This window comes from Dendrobates tinctorius, unplaced genomic scaffold (genome assembly GCF_039654945.1).
Source record: "Dendrobates tinctorius isolate UK_male_01 unplaced genomic scaffold, ASM3965494v1 ptg000070l, whole genome shotgun sequence".
Classification (NCBI taxonomy): domain Eukaryota; kingdom Metazoa; phylum Chordata; class Amphibia; order Anura; family Dendrobatidae; genus Dendrobates; species Dendrobates tinctorius.
In genome coordinates this window covers 78045584-78062011 of record NW_027361738.1, presented here as the reverse complement: position 1 = coordinate 78062011, position 16428 = coordinate 78045584, and the positions used below count along the sequence as shown (strand labels likewise).

General features: G+C 49.3%; 1 protein-coding gene across 5 annotated transcripts in view; it reads right to left on the bottom strand.

Moving 5' to 3' along the window:
• CDK14 (cyclin dependent kinase 14) overlaps positions 1–16428 on the bottom strand; it is a 701555-nt gene that overhangs the window by 572972 nt on the left and 112155 nt on the right. Inside the window, exon 1 of one of the 5 annotated variants that reach the window (XM_073581964.1) lies at positions 4813–5524. The exons of the other annotated variants lie outside the window; for them this stretch is intronic. The gene's annotated coding sequence lies outside the window, so the exon portion shown is untranslated. Of the gene's footprint in view, positions 1–4812; positions 5525–16428 lie in introns of those variants that run through there. 5 annotated transcript variants of the gene reach the window in all.

Sequence of the window (16428 nt, the reverse complement as noted above, 5' to 3'; positions counted from 1 at the left end):
AACAGATGCTAAGCTTACCGGCCTATAGTTTCCAGGTTCCCTTTCACACCCCTTTTTGAATGTTGGTACCACATTTGCTTGCCACCAATCAAAAGGAACAGACTCTGTTTCTATAGAGTTTTTAAATATAAGGAATAGAGGCCTGTCTATCACATTACTTAACTCCCTTAATACCCGAGGGTGAATGCCATCAGGGCCTGGTGATTTGTCAATTTTAATCTTACTAAAAGGGAATATGTTCTTAAAGGGAATATGTCATCAGAAAATTGTGAATGATGGATCCATGTTATCTACTGTATATAGAGGTGTTATTAGTTATTGTACAGGAGGAGGAGGTGAGCTGTGACATCACCTATTGTGAATGACGGATCCATGTTATCTACTGTATATACTGTAGATGAGTTATTAGTCATTGTACAAGAGGAGGTCAGCTGTGACATTGCATGTTGTGATTGGGAGATCCAGTTATCTACTGTATATAGAGGTGTTATTTGTCATAGTACAGGAGGAGGTGAGCTGTGATATCACCTATTGTGAATGGTGAATCCTGTGTCATCTACTGTATATAGCGGTGTTATCAGTCATTGTACAGGAGGAGGAGGTGAGCTCAGACATCACCTATTGTGAAAGTTGTATCCTGGGTTATCCACTGTAAATAGAGGTATTATCAGTCATTTTGTGGGAGGAGAAGGAAGTGAGCTGTGACATCACCTACTGTGATTGATGGATCCTGCGTTGTAAGTCATTATAATTCTGTCTGTGATAATAATGAGTCTGCTGAAAACTCTTCCAGAAAGATCAGGATGTATAACTCTAAAATAGCCCCAGTGATTAGTGCAAGATCGTAGTATAAAATAAACAAACAGTGCCCAAATTAAAAAATGAATAAATGCAAAACAAGAATCCAATTTAAACAGGTCATGTTCTAATGACACATCCCCTTTAATACCTTACTTGCCAGCACCGCTCCCCCATTATATATCATATACAGTTTCTGTGAACAAGGTGATACTGTAAGACGCAGAACTACTTATTGTGTAAGGACGTGAAAAAGAGACCGCAGCTGTAGATTTGTTACATTGTATCTATTATTCCATGTGAATGCAACATTTCCTTTTCCCTCCAAGCCTGAGCGGCCGCACATAACGCCGAGACAGACCCGGCACGTCCTGTTGACACAGATTATTTTGGTCACTGCCCCTGAAGGAAATCCATGAGCGTAATTAAATTCCATCTTTACTTACAATGAATCCTTAATTATTTCTTATAGCTGGAGGTCGCTGCCGGCGCACATGGCGCCCCCCTGGTTCGCACACATTTATTACATTTGCGACACAATCTTAAAGTTTCATACTTCTTCATGGCATCGCGTTCAGTGTGATCTGATGACGAGTCGTGAACCCAGTTGATCAATACGGATGGATGTGCATCATTTAAGTCAGGAGATTTAAAAAGGATTGTACTGGATAAGAAAAACATCATCTAAAAACTGTCCGGGGTTTACAATAAGGACTGCAGCTCAGTTCAGCTCAAGTGGATAGGGAAGAGCTGCAATACCAGACACAGACTGCAGACAGCTGTGGCGCTGTTTATGGAAGAAAGCAGCCAATTTTTTTTCTAATTCATTACAACCCCTTTAACTCTAAATGTTGAAGGGAAAGCTCTGCCTTAGAGCGGATCTGGAGTAGATTTTATGTTAAGGTTATATTTTTTAGGCTATAGCTTAACCCCTCGTTGCCAACAGTCCCAATTCTATGTCGGACTTTGCCATAAATCCAACCTGGGGTTTGCCTTTTGCAAACAATTGACTTAGGATTTGCTCACCATATGGTTCAATGATCACTAGCATCACCACAGGGGTCAATGGTCACTAGGATCACCATAAGGTTCAACGATCACTAGGATCACCATACAGTTCAATGGTCACTAGGATCTCCATAGGGTTCAGTGATCACTAGGTTCACCATAGGCTTCAATGATCACTAGGATCACCATAGGGGTTAATGGTCACTAGGATCATAATAGGGTTCAATGATCACTGGGATCTTCATAGGGTTCAATGGTCACTAGGATCTCCATAGGGTTCAATGGTCACTAGGATCACCATACGGTTCAATGGTCACTCTACTCACCATACAGTTTAATGGTCACTAGGATCACCATAGGGTTTAATGATCACTAGGTCACCATAGGGTTCAATAATCACTAGGATCACCATAGGGCTCAATGATCAATAGGGTCATCATAGAGTTACATGGTCTCCAATATCATCATAAAGTGTAATATTACCTAGAATCTTCATAGGGTTCGGTGGTTACTAGGAACATCATAGGGCTCAATGGACACTGGGTTCACTGTAGGGTTTAATGGTCAGTAAGATCACCAAAGAACTTAATGATCACTAGGATCACCATAAGGTTCAATGATCACAAGAATCACCATAGGGTTCAATGGTCATTAGGGTCACCATACAGTTCAATGATCACTAGGGTCACCATAAGGTTCAATAATCTCTAGTATCATCATGGAATTCAACAGCGCCTATTACCATAGGGTTTAATGGTAGTTAGAATCTTCATAGGGTTCATTGGTTACTAGGATCATCATAGGGATCAGTAGTCAATACTCAAGGATCAATATGGGATTCAGATGTCACATGGATCATCATAGGGTTTGATAATCACAAAGATCACCATGAAGGGTCAATGAGAACTGGGATCACAATGTGGTAAAACACCATATGCAGCACGGTGGCTCAGTGGTTAGCACTGCAGCCTTGCAGCTTTTGGGGTCCTGGGTTCAAATCCCACCAAGGACAACATCTGCAGGGAGTTTGTATGTTCTCCCCTTGTTTGTGAGGGTTTCCTCCGGGTTCTCTGGTTTCCTCCCACTCTCCAAAGACATACTAATAGGGAATTTAGATTGTGAGCCCCATCGGGGACAGCGATGATAATGTCTGTAAAGGGCTGTGGAATTAAAGGTGCTACATAACCAAACCATAATAATAATAAGAGGTCTTATTATTGTAGTCACCTGTTTCATAAAGGAACTCTGCTGGTTCCTGCCTAATCCTGAATGACGATGTTAAAGGTTCTATGCTTTTTGGCAGCAAGAATAGTGTTACAGACTGCCGTTAAAAATCCCTAAAAATGTAAACTGGTGAAAACGTGAACAGATCATTACTGCAAAGACACGCGAACCCAGTCACAAAATGAAAAGTGATGTTTTTCATTATCCTGTTCTGTTATTTTTGCAATAAAGACCATGATAATATCTCCCCCACTGCTAAAAGTTCAAAAAAACACAATCTATTGGATAACGGAGCTGAAGAGCTGATGGAGAACCTAAATCAGACATTTTAATTGGAGAACCAATAATATGAATAAACTGTTCTTGATTGTGGTGGAAACATTCGGAAATGATCTGGAAATATCCATGATGTCATGAACGTATGATATGATTTTCTGACATCCACGACCAGTCAGAAAATCATTTCTGGACATGTTTCCTCCTATAAGATGGAAAAGATAGGCAATTTCTTAAAGTAAACGTAAACTCTGAGTTTTATGTTGCACCTAAGAATTGTAAAAACTAGTATATCGTATGCATCAGATTAGGAAGAACCCGCGATGACCCCCTCTGCCTCCATATTCATCCATCACCCTATATTTATGGCTCAGGCACCAATACCGGCTTCTCATAAAACCATTCCTTAGAATGTTGTTGACCCAATATATCAAGGGGGCGGACAACTTCATACACTTGAGAGCTGCTGCAATCAATATTGGCCCAAGATTCGCAGATAACCAACTTCTTAGATGATTGGCATTGGAAGGACATTTACAAATTTCTACGGGTTGCCGAATCTTTGGACCAAAGAGAAACTGCGGCATCGGGAGTTGCCAAGTCACAGGGTGGCGCTTCATAGTGGATTGACGCCAGAAGTCGTGCCTTCATGACCGTGCCACTTTACACCGGCGATCTCCGACATTTTTTTTTTCTGGGCTGCCACTTAAAAAATGAGACTTTGATGACTGACGATCCTAGGTCTAATAAGTTTAGTCGTGAAGCTCCCCAACATTTTTTTTTTTTTTTTTGGGGGGGGGGGGACATATTAAAGCAGTGGCCCCGTAGTTACAAATCTGAGCTCTAAAGTTGGATCCATTACATCATGCACCAAGATGGGGGTTCATACTCCAAGGCGCTAATATCGAAATCTGATTTAACTCTTCGTGAACCCATTTAGAGTTTTTACGAATGACCAGGGTGATGCCACCTTAAGGGTAAGAGTTGGGGGGGGGTTAGGTTGATGCCATTTTCCTACACGTTTAATCTTATGTGGACCTCAAGTTCCTGTTAAAACTCCTAAAAAAGGCAGTGGCAACACTAATGTTGGAAAAACAGGAAAGAATTCATGCACACTCTGTTTTCCCAAGCCGGATCATGGTGGTGGTAGTGGTGGTGGTGGTGGTGATGGTGGTGGTAGTGGTGATGGTGGTGATGAGAGGCATTATCTTCTGCATGCAATCACTTGGGTTGCAGAGATTAAAGTTGTCTCTCAAATCCACTTAGGGGGATGAGGCTACTATAGCAAGGTGTAAAAAGGCAAGAAATGGTTGTTCCTTTGATGTAAGGTTTCCGTGAGGTGTAGTCTTATGGGACTCTCTAGCTTGGAAATGGATCACATTCACGTTTTGCATAATTTACAATAAGGCTTGCATGGCAGCGGCTGTGAGATATGGAGAAGGCGTGTGATGCCTATAGGGAGCGGTGTGTACAGATAAATATGCACCGTAATAAATACTGACTCACCGTTGTGCCGATCTCGGAACTGGCTGCTTCATCTACAACTCCTGGTCATGTCTCCCTCTGTGGTCGCCAGCGGGGAACGGCGATTGCAGCCAGGCCGGTGTCATTCAGCAAATGAATTCACAACATGTTAGTGCCGGAGTGAGCTGGAATGGGAAGGACGTACTACACCGCGCAGAGAGAGAGGGGGAATCACAGGCAGCAAACAGGGAAATCTCAACAGGCAGATTATATTCTCATAGGATTCCCCGGCATCACGTCTAGATGAACAGAGACAAAATAATAGCCCGCTGCCCGAGACTTCCCTGCCGGGCCACCTTAATGTACTGCAAGGCTTTTACAAAAAGAGGAAAGGATGCACCTTCCTATGGAGTAGCAAGGAATCAGCCGGCACTGGTGCCTGCAGTAGTAACGCAGCCGAGAGACGTATATACGGAGTGACAATATACAATGCACTAGGATTTTATAAAAAATAGGGTGGTGGGCATCATCCAGTATTTCCAGATTGGCATAATCACTGCAGCCTGCATTAATGACCGGATAAATCAGCAGGAGCCTGGAAAAGTAAAATAATTCTTCACAGAAAAGCAGTAATTGCAGCCATATTGTTTTCACCCAGCTTTCCCAGGAACAAATAAACATAGGAAACATTGGGGCAGATTTACGAATGCATTTCCCAACTAGACACAGGGACATGTGCCACAGTGCCCGTAGTGAAGCCCATGTGTTCCCACACAAGAAAATGCCCAACAGAGAATGATGTCACCACAATACATCCCCCCCCACACACAGTATGATGTCCCCACAGTACATTCCCCCCACACAGTATGATGTCCCCACAGAACATTCCCCCCACACACAGTATGATGCCCCCACAGTACATTCCACACACACACACAGTATGATGTCCCCACAGTACATTCCCCCCACACAGTATGATGTCCCCACAGTACATTCCCCCCACACACAGTATGATGTCCCCACAGTACATGCCACACACACACAGTAGGATACCCCCACAGTACAATCCCCCCACTCACAGAATGATGTTACCACAGCACATTCCACACACACACACAGTATGATGTCCCCACAGTACATTCCCCCCCACACACAGTATGACGTCCCCACAGTACATTCCCCCCCCACACACAGTATGATGTCCCCACAGTACATTCCCCCCACACACAGTAGGATAATCCCACAGTACATTCCCCCCACACACATAGTATGATGTCACCACATTACATTCACACACACACAGTATGATGTCACCACAGCACATTCCCCCCACTCACAGAATGATGTCACCACAGCACATTCCCCCCACTCACAGAATGATGTCACCACAGCACATTCCGCACACACAGAATGATGTCCCCACGGCACATTCCACACACACACAAACACACAGTAGGATGCCCCCACAGTACATTCCCCAACACACAGTATGATGTCACCACAGCACATTCCCCCCACACACAGCATGATGCCCCCACAGTACATTCCCCCCACACACAGTATGATGTCACCACAGTACATTTCCCCCCACACAGCATGATGCCCCCACAGTACATTCCCCTCACACACAGCATGATGCCCCCACAGTACATTCCCCCCACGCACAGAATGATGTCACCACAGCACATTCCACACACACAGTAGGATGCCCCCACAGTACATTCCCCCCACACACAGCATGATGCCCCCACAGTACATTCCCCCCACACACAGTAGGATGTCCCACAGTACATTCCCCCCACACACAGTAGGATGCCCCCACAGAACATTCCCCCACACACAGTATGATGCCCCCACAGTACATTACCCCTACACACACAAAATGATGTTACCACAGTACATTCCCCCTACACACACAGAATGATGTCACCACAGTACAGTAGGATGGCCCCACAGAACATTCCCCCACACACAGTAGGATACCCCCACAGTACATTCCCCCAACACGCAGTATGATGCCCCCACAGTACATTCCCTCCACACACAGTAGGATGCCCTCACAGCACATTCCCCCCACACACAGTAGGATGCCCCCACAGTACATTCCCCCCACACACAGTAGGATGTCCCACAGTACATTCCCCCCACACACAGTAGGATGTCCTACAGTACGTTCCCCCCACACACAGAATTATGTAACCACAGCACATTCCACACACACACACACACACACACACACACACTAGGATGCCCCCACAGAACATTCCCCCACACACAGTAGGATGCCCCCACAGTACATTCCCCCAACACATAGCATGATGCCCCCACAGCACATTCCCCCCACACACAGAATGATGTCACCACAGCACATTCCACACACACAGTAGGATGCCCCCACAGTACATACCCCCACACACAGAATGATGACACAACACATTCCACAAACACACAGTAGGATGCCCCCACAGTACATTCCCCCCACACATAGCATGATGCCCCCATAGTACATTCCCCCCACGCAGAATGATGACACCACAACACATTCCACACACACAGAATGATGTCACCACAGTACATTCCCCCCACACAAAGCATGATGCCCCCACAGTACATTCCCCTCACACACAGCATGATGCCCCCACAGTACATTCCCCCCACGCACAGAATGATGTCACCACAGCACATTCCACACACACACACACACAGTAGGATTCCCCCCACAGTACATTCCCCCACACACAGTAGGATGCGCCCACAGTACATTCCCCCCACACACAGCATGATGCCCCCACAGTACATTCCCCCCACACACCATAGGATGTCCCACAGTACATTCCCCCCACACACAGTAGGATGCCCCACAGAACATTCCCCCACACACAGTATGATGCCCCCACAGTACATTACCCCTACACACACAGAATGATGTTACCACAGTACATTCCCCCTACACACACAGAATGATGTCACCACAGTACAGTAGGATGGCCCCACAGAACATTCCCCCACACACAGTAGGATACCCCCACAGTACATTCCCCCACACACAGTAGGATACCCCCACAGTACATTCCCCCACACACAGTAGGATACCCCCACAGTACATTCCCCAACACACAATTTGATGCCCCCACAGTACATTCCCCCAACACGCAGTATGATGCCCCCACAGCACATTCCCCCCACACACAGAATGATGTCACCACAGCACATTCCACACACACAGTAGGATGCCCCCACAGTACATTCCCCCCACACACAGCATGATGCCCCCACAGTACATACCCCCACACACAGAATGATGACACAACACATTCCACAAACACACAGTAGGATGCCCCCACAGTACATTCCCCCCACACATAGCATGATGCCCCCATAGTACATTCCCCCCAACGCAGAATGATGACACCACAACACATTCCACACACACACAGAATGATGTCACCACAGTACATTCCCCTCACACACAGCATGATGCCCCCACAGTACATTCCCCCCATGCACAGAATGATGTCACCACAGCACATTCCACACACACACAATGATGTCACCACAGCACATTCCGCACACACAGAATGATGTCCCCACGGCACATTCCACACACACACAAACACACAGTAGGATGCCCCCACAGTACATTCCCCAACACACAGTATGATGTCACCACAGCACATTCCCCCCACACACAGCATGATGCCCCCACAGTACATTCCCCCCACACACAGTATGATGTCACCACAGTACATTTCCCCCCACACAGCATGATGCCCCCACAGTACATTCCCCTCACACACAGCATGATGCCCCCACAGTACATTCCCCCCACGCACAGAATGATGTCACCACAGCACATTCCACACACACAGTAGGATGCCCCCACAGTACATTCCCCCCACACACAGCATGATGCCCCCACAGTACATTCCCCCCACACACAGTAGGATGTCCCACAGTACATTCCCCCCACACACAGTAGGATGCCCCCACAGAACATTCCCCCACACACAGTATGATGCCCCCACAGTACATTACCCCTACACACACAAAATGATGTTACCACAGTACATTCCCCCTACACACACAGAATGATGTCACCACAGTACAGTAGGATGGCCCCACAGAACATTCCCCCACACACAGTAGGATACCCCCACAGTACATTCCCCCAACACGCAGTATGATGCCCCCACAGTACATTCCCTCCACACACAGTAGGATGCCCTCACAGCACATTCCCCCCACACACAGTAGGATGCCCCCACAGTACATTCCCCCCACACACAGTAGGATGTCCCACAGTACATTCCCCCCACACACAGTAGGATGTCCTACAGTACGTTCCCCCCACACACAGAATTATGTAACCACAGCACATTCCACACACACACACACACACACACACACTAGGATGCCCCCACAGAACATTCCCCCACACACAGTAGGATGCCCCCACAGTACATTCCCCCAACACATAGCATGATGCCCCCACAGCACATTCCCCCCACACACAGAATGATGTCACCACAGCACATTCCACACACACAGTAGGATGCCCCCACAGTACATACCCCCACACACAGAATGATGACACAACACATTCCACAAACACACAGTAGGATGCCCCCACAGTACATTCCCCCCACACATAGCATGATGCCCCCATAGTACATTCCCCCCACGCAGAATGATGTCACCACAGTACATTCCCCCCACACAAAGCATGATGCCCCCACAGTACATTCCCCTCACACACAGCATGATGCCCCCACAGTACATTCCCCCCACGCACAGAATGATGTCACCACAGCACATTCCACACACACACACACACACAGTAGGATTCCCCCCACAGTACATTCCCCCACACACAGTAGGATGCGCCCACAGTACATTCCCCCCACACACAGCATGATGCCCCCACAGTACATTCCCCCCACACACCATAGGATGTCCCACAGTACATTCCCCCCACACACAGTAGGATGCCCCACAGAACATTCCCCCACACACAGTATGATGCCCCCACAGTACATTACCCCTACACACACAGAATGATGTTACCACAGTACATTCCCCCTACACACACAGAATGATGTCACCACAGTACAGTAGGATGGCCCCACAGAACATTCCCCCACACACAGTAGGATACCCCCACAGTACATTCCCCCACACACAGTAGGATACCCCCACAGTACATTCCCCCACACACAGTAGGATACCCCCACAGTACATTCCCCAACACACAATTTGATGCCCCCACAGTACATTCCCCCCAACACGCAGTATGATGCCCCCACAGCACATTCCCCCCACACACAGAATGATGTCACCACAGCACATTCCACACACACAGTAGGATGCCCCCACAGTACATTCCCCCCACACACAGCATGATGCCCCCACAGTACATACCCCCACACACAGAATGATGACACAACACATTCCACAAACACACAGTAGGATGCCCCCACAGTACATTCCCCCCACACATAGCATGATGCCCCCATAGTACATTCCCCCCACGCAGAATGATGACACCACAACACATTCCACACACACACAGAATGATGTCACCACAGTACATTCCCCTCACACACAGCATGATGCCCCCACAGTACATTCCCCCCATGCACAGAATGATGTCACCACAGCACATTCCACACACACACAATGATGTCACCACAGCACATTCCACACACACACACACAGTAGGATTCCCCCCACAGTACATTCCCCCACACACAGTAGGATGCGCCCACAGTACATTCCCCCCACACACAGCATGATGCCCCCACAGTACATTCCCCCCACACACAGTAGGATGTCCTACAGTACATTCCCCCAACACACAGAATTATGTAACCACAGCACATTCCACACACACACAGTAGGATGCCCCCACAGTACATTCCCCAACACACAGTATGATGTCACCACAGTACATTCCACACACACAGTAGGATGCCCCCACAGTACATTCCCCCCACACACAGCATGATGCCCCCACAGTACATTCCCCCCACACACCGTAGGATGTCCCACAGTACATTCCCCCCACACACAGTAGGATGCCCCCACAGAACATTCCCCCACACACAGTATGATGCCCCCACAGTACATTACCCCTACACACACAGAATGATGTTACCACAGTACATTCCCCCTACACACACAGAATTATGTCACCACAGTACAGTAGGATGGCCCCACAGAACATTCCCCCACACACAGTAGGATACCCCCACAGTACATTCCCCCACACACAGTAGGATACCCCCACAGTACATTCCCCCACACACAGTAGGATAACCCCACAGTACATTCCCCAACACACAATTTGATGCCCCCACAGTACATCCCCCCAACACGCAGTATGATGCCCCCACAGTACATTCCCTCCACACACAGTAGGATGCCCTCACAGCACATTCCCCCCACACACAGTAGGAAGCCCCCACAGAACATTCCCCACACACAGTAGGATACCCCCACAGTACATTCCCCCCACACACAGTAGGATGTCCCACAGTACATTCCCCACACACAGTAGGATGTCCCACAGTACATTCCCCCCACACACAGAATGATGTCACCACAGCACATTCCACACACACACAGTAGGATGCCCCCACAGTACATTCCCCCTACACACAGTATGATGTCACCACAGTACATTCCCCCACACACAGCATGATGCCCCCACAGTACATACCCCCACACACAGAATGATGACACAACACATTCCACAAACACACAGTAGGATGCTCCCACAGTACATTCCCCCCACACACAGTAGGATGCCCCACAGAACATTCCCCCACACACAGTATGATGCCCCCACAGTACATTACCCCTACACACACAGAATGATGTTACCACAGTACATTCCCCCTACACACACAGAATGATGTCACCACAGTACAGTAGGATGGCCCCACAGAACATTCCCCCACACACAGTAGGATACCCCCACAGTACATTCCCCCACACACAGTAGGATACCCCCACAGTACATTCCCCCACACACAGTAGGATACCCCCACAGTACATTCCCCAACACACAGCATGATGCCCCCACAGTACATTCCCCCCATGCACAGAATGATGTCACCACAGCACATTCCACACACACACAATGATGTCACCACAGCACATTCCACACACACACACACAGTAGGATTCCCCCCACAGTACATTCCCCCACACACAGTAGGATGCGCCCACAGTACATTCCCCCCACACACAGCATGATGCCCCCACAGTACATTCCCCCCACACATAGTAGGATGTCCTACAGTACATTCCCCCAACACACAGAATTATGTAACCACAGCACATTCCACACACACACACAGTAGGATGCCCCCACAGTACATTCCCCAACACACAGTATGATGTCACCACAGTACATTCCCCCACACACAGTAGGATGCCCCCACAGTACATTCCCCCCACACACAGCATGATGCCCCCACAGTACATTCCCCCCACACACCGTAGGATGTCCCACAGTACATTCCCCCCACACACAGTAGGATGCCCCCACAGAACATTCCCCCACACACAGTATGATGCCCCCACAGTACATTACCCCTACACACAGAATGATGTTACCACAGTACATTCCCCCTACACACACAGAATTATGTCACCACAGTACAGTAGGATGGCCCCACAGAACATTCCCCCACACACAGTAGGATACCCCCACAGTACATTCCCCCACACACAGTAGGATACCCCCACAGTACATTCCCCCACACACAGTAGGATAACCCCACAGTACATTCCCCAACACACAATTTGATGCCCCCACAGTACATCCCCCCAACACGCAGTATGATGCCCCCACAGTACATTCCCTCCACACACAGTAGGATGCCCTCACAGCACATTCCCCCCACACACAGTAGGAAGCCCCCACAGAACATTCCCCACACACAGTAGGATACCCCCACAGTACATTCCCCCCACACACAGTAGGATGTCCCACAGTACATTCCCCACACACAGTAGGATGTCCCACAGTACATTCCCCCCACACACAGAATGATGTCACCACAGCACATTCCACACACACACAGTAGGATGCCCCCACAGTACATTCCCCCTACACACAGTATGATGTCACCACAGTACATTCCCCCACACACAGCATGATGCCCCCACAGTACATACCCCCACACACAGAATGATGACACAACACATTCCACAAACACACAGTAGGATGCTCCCACAGTACATTCCCCCCACACACAGTAGGATGCCCCACAGAACATTCCCCCACACACAGTATGATGCCCCCACAGTACATTACCCCTACACACACAGAATGATGTTACCACAGTACATTCCCCCTACACACACAGAATGATGTCACCACAGTACAGTAGGATGGCCCCACAGAACATTCCCCCACACACAGTAGGATACCCCCACAGTACATTCCCCCACACACAGTAGGATACCCCCACAGTACATTCCCCCACACACAGTAGGATACCCCCACAGTACATTCCCCAACACACAGCATGATGCCCCCACAGTACATTCCCCCCATGCACAGAATGATGTCACCACAGCACATTCCACACACACACAATGATGTCACCACAGCACATTCCACACACACACACACAGTAGGATTCCCCCCACAGTACATTCCCCCACACACAGTAGGATGCGCCCACAGTACATTCCCCCCACACACAGCATGATGCCCCCACAGTACATTCCCCCCACACATAGTAGGATGTCCTACAGTACATTCCCCCAACACACAGAATTATGTAACCACAGCACATTCCACACACACACACAGTAGGATGCCCCCACAGTACATTCCCCAACACACAGTATGATGTCACCACAGTACATTCCCCCACACACAGTAGGATGCCCCCACAGTACATTCCCCCCACACACAGCATGATGCCCCCACAGTACATTCCCCCCACACACCGTAGGATGTCCCACAGTACATTCCCCCCACACACAGTAGGATGCCCCCACAGAACATTCCCCCACACACAGTATGATGCCCCCACAGTACATTACCCCTACACACAGAATGATGTTACCACAGTACATTCCCCCTACACACACAGAATTATGTCACCACAGTACAGTAGGATGGCCCCACAGAACATTCCCCCACACACAGTAGGATACCCCCACAGTACATTCCCCCACACACAGTAGGATACCCCCACAGTACATTCCCCCACACACAGTAGGATAACCCCACAGTACATTCCCCAACACACAATTTGATGCCCCCACAGTACATCCCCCCAACACGCAGTATGATGCCCCCACAGTACATTCCCTCCACACACAGTAGGATGCCCTCACAGCACATTCCCCCCACACACAGTAGGAAGCCCCCACAGAACATTCCCCACACACAGTAGGATACCCCCACAGTACATTCCCCCCACACACAGTAGGATGTCCCACAGTACATTCCCCCCACACACAGTAGGATGTCCCACAGTACATTCCCCCCACACACAGAATGATGTCACCACAGCACATTCCACACACACACAGTAGGATGCCCCCACAGTACATTCCCCCCACACACAGTATGATGTCACCACAGTACATTCCCCCACACACAGCATGATGCCCCCACAGTACATACCCCCACACACAGAATGATGACACAACACATTCCACAAACACACAGTAGGATGCTCCCACAGTACATTCCCCCCACACATAGCATGATGCCCCCATAGTACATTCCCCCCACGCAGAATGATGACACCACAACACATTCCACACACACAGAATGATGTCACCACAGTACATTCCCCCCACACACAGCATGATGCCCCCACAGTACATTCCCCCACACACAGAATGATGACACCACAACACATTCCACACACACACACAGAATTATGTTACCACAGTACATTCCCCCTACACACACAGAATGATGTCACCACAGTACAGTAGGATGGCCCCACAGAACATTCCCCCACACACAGTAGGATACCCCACACAGTACATTCCCCCAACACACAATTTTATGCCCCCACAGTACATTCCCCCCAACACACAGTATGATGCCCCCACAGTACATTCCCCCTACACACAGTAGGATGCCCTCACAGCACATTCCCCCCACACACAGTAGGATGCCCCCACAGAACATTCCCCCACACACAGTAGGATACCCCCACAGTACATTCCCCAACACACAGTATGATGCCCCCACAGTACATTCCCCCAACACACAGTATGATGCCCCCACAGTACATTCCCCCTACACGCACAGAATGATGTCACCACAGTACATTCCACACACACAGTAGGATGCCCCCACAGTACATTCCCCCCACACACAGTATGATGTCACCACAGTACATTCCCCCACACACAGCATGATGCCCCCACAGTACATTCCCCCACACACAGAATGATGACACCACAACACATTCCACACACACAGAGTAGGAGGCCCCCACAGTACATTCCCCCCACACATAGCATGATGCCCCCATAGTAGATTCCCCCCACACATAGCATGATGCCCCCATAGAACATTCCCCCCACGCAGAATGATGCCACCACAGCACATTCCACACACACACAATAGGATGCCCTCACAGTACTTTCCCCCCACACACAGTAGGGTGCTCCCACAGTACATTCCCCCACACACAGTAGGATGCCCCCACAGTACATTCCCCCCACACACAATAGGATGCCCCCACAGTACATTCCCCCCACACACAATAGGATGCCCCCACAGTACATTCCCCCCACACACAGTAGGATGCCCCCACAGTACATTCCCCCCACACACAGCATGATGCCCCCACAGTACATTCCCCCAACACAGTAGGATGCCTCCACAGTACATTCCCCCACACAGTAGGATGCCCCCACAGAACATTCCCCCACACACAGTAGGATACCCCCACAGTACATTCCCCCAACACACAGTAGGATGCCCCCACAGTACATTCCCCCACACACAGCATGATGCCCCCACAGTACATTCCCCCCACACACAGCATGATGTCCCCACAGTACATTCCCCCCACACACCGTAGGATGCCCCCACAGCACATTCCCCCCACACACAGTAGTATGCCCTCACAGCACATTCCCCCCACACACAGTAGGATGCCCCCACAGAACATTCCCCCACACACAGTAGGATACCCCCACAGTACATTCCCCCAACACACAGTATGATGCCCCCACAGTACATTCCCCCAACACACAGTATGATGCCCCCACAGTACATTCCCCCAACACACAGTATGATGCCCCCACAGTACATTCCCCCTACACGCACAGAATGATGTCACCACAGTACATTCCCCCCACACACAGCATGATGCCCCCACAGTACATTCCCCCCACACACCGTAGGATGCCCCCACAGCACATTCCCCCCACACACAGTAGGATGCCCTCACAGCACATTCCCCCCACACACAGTAGGATGCCCCCACAGAACATTCCCCCACACACAGTAGGATACCCCCACAGTACATTCCCCCAACACACAGTATGATGCCCCCACAGTACATTCCCCCAACACACAGTATGATGCCCCCACAGTACATTCCCCCCACATACAGCATGATGTCACCACAGCACATTCCACACACACAGTAGGATGCCCCC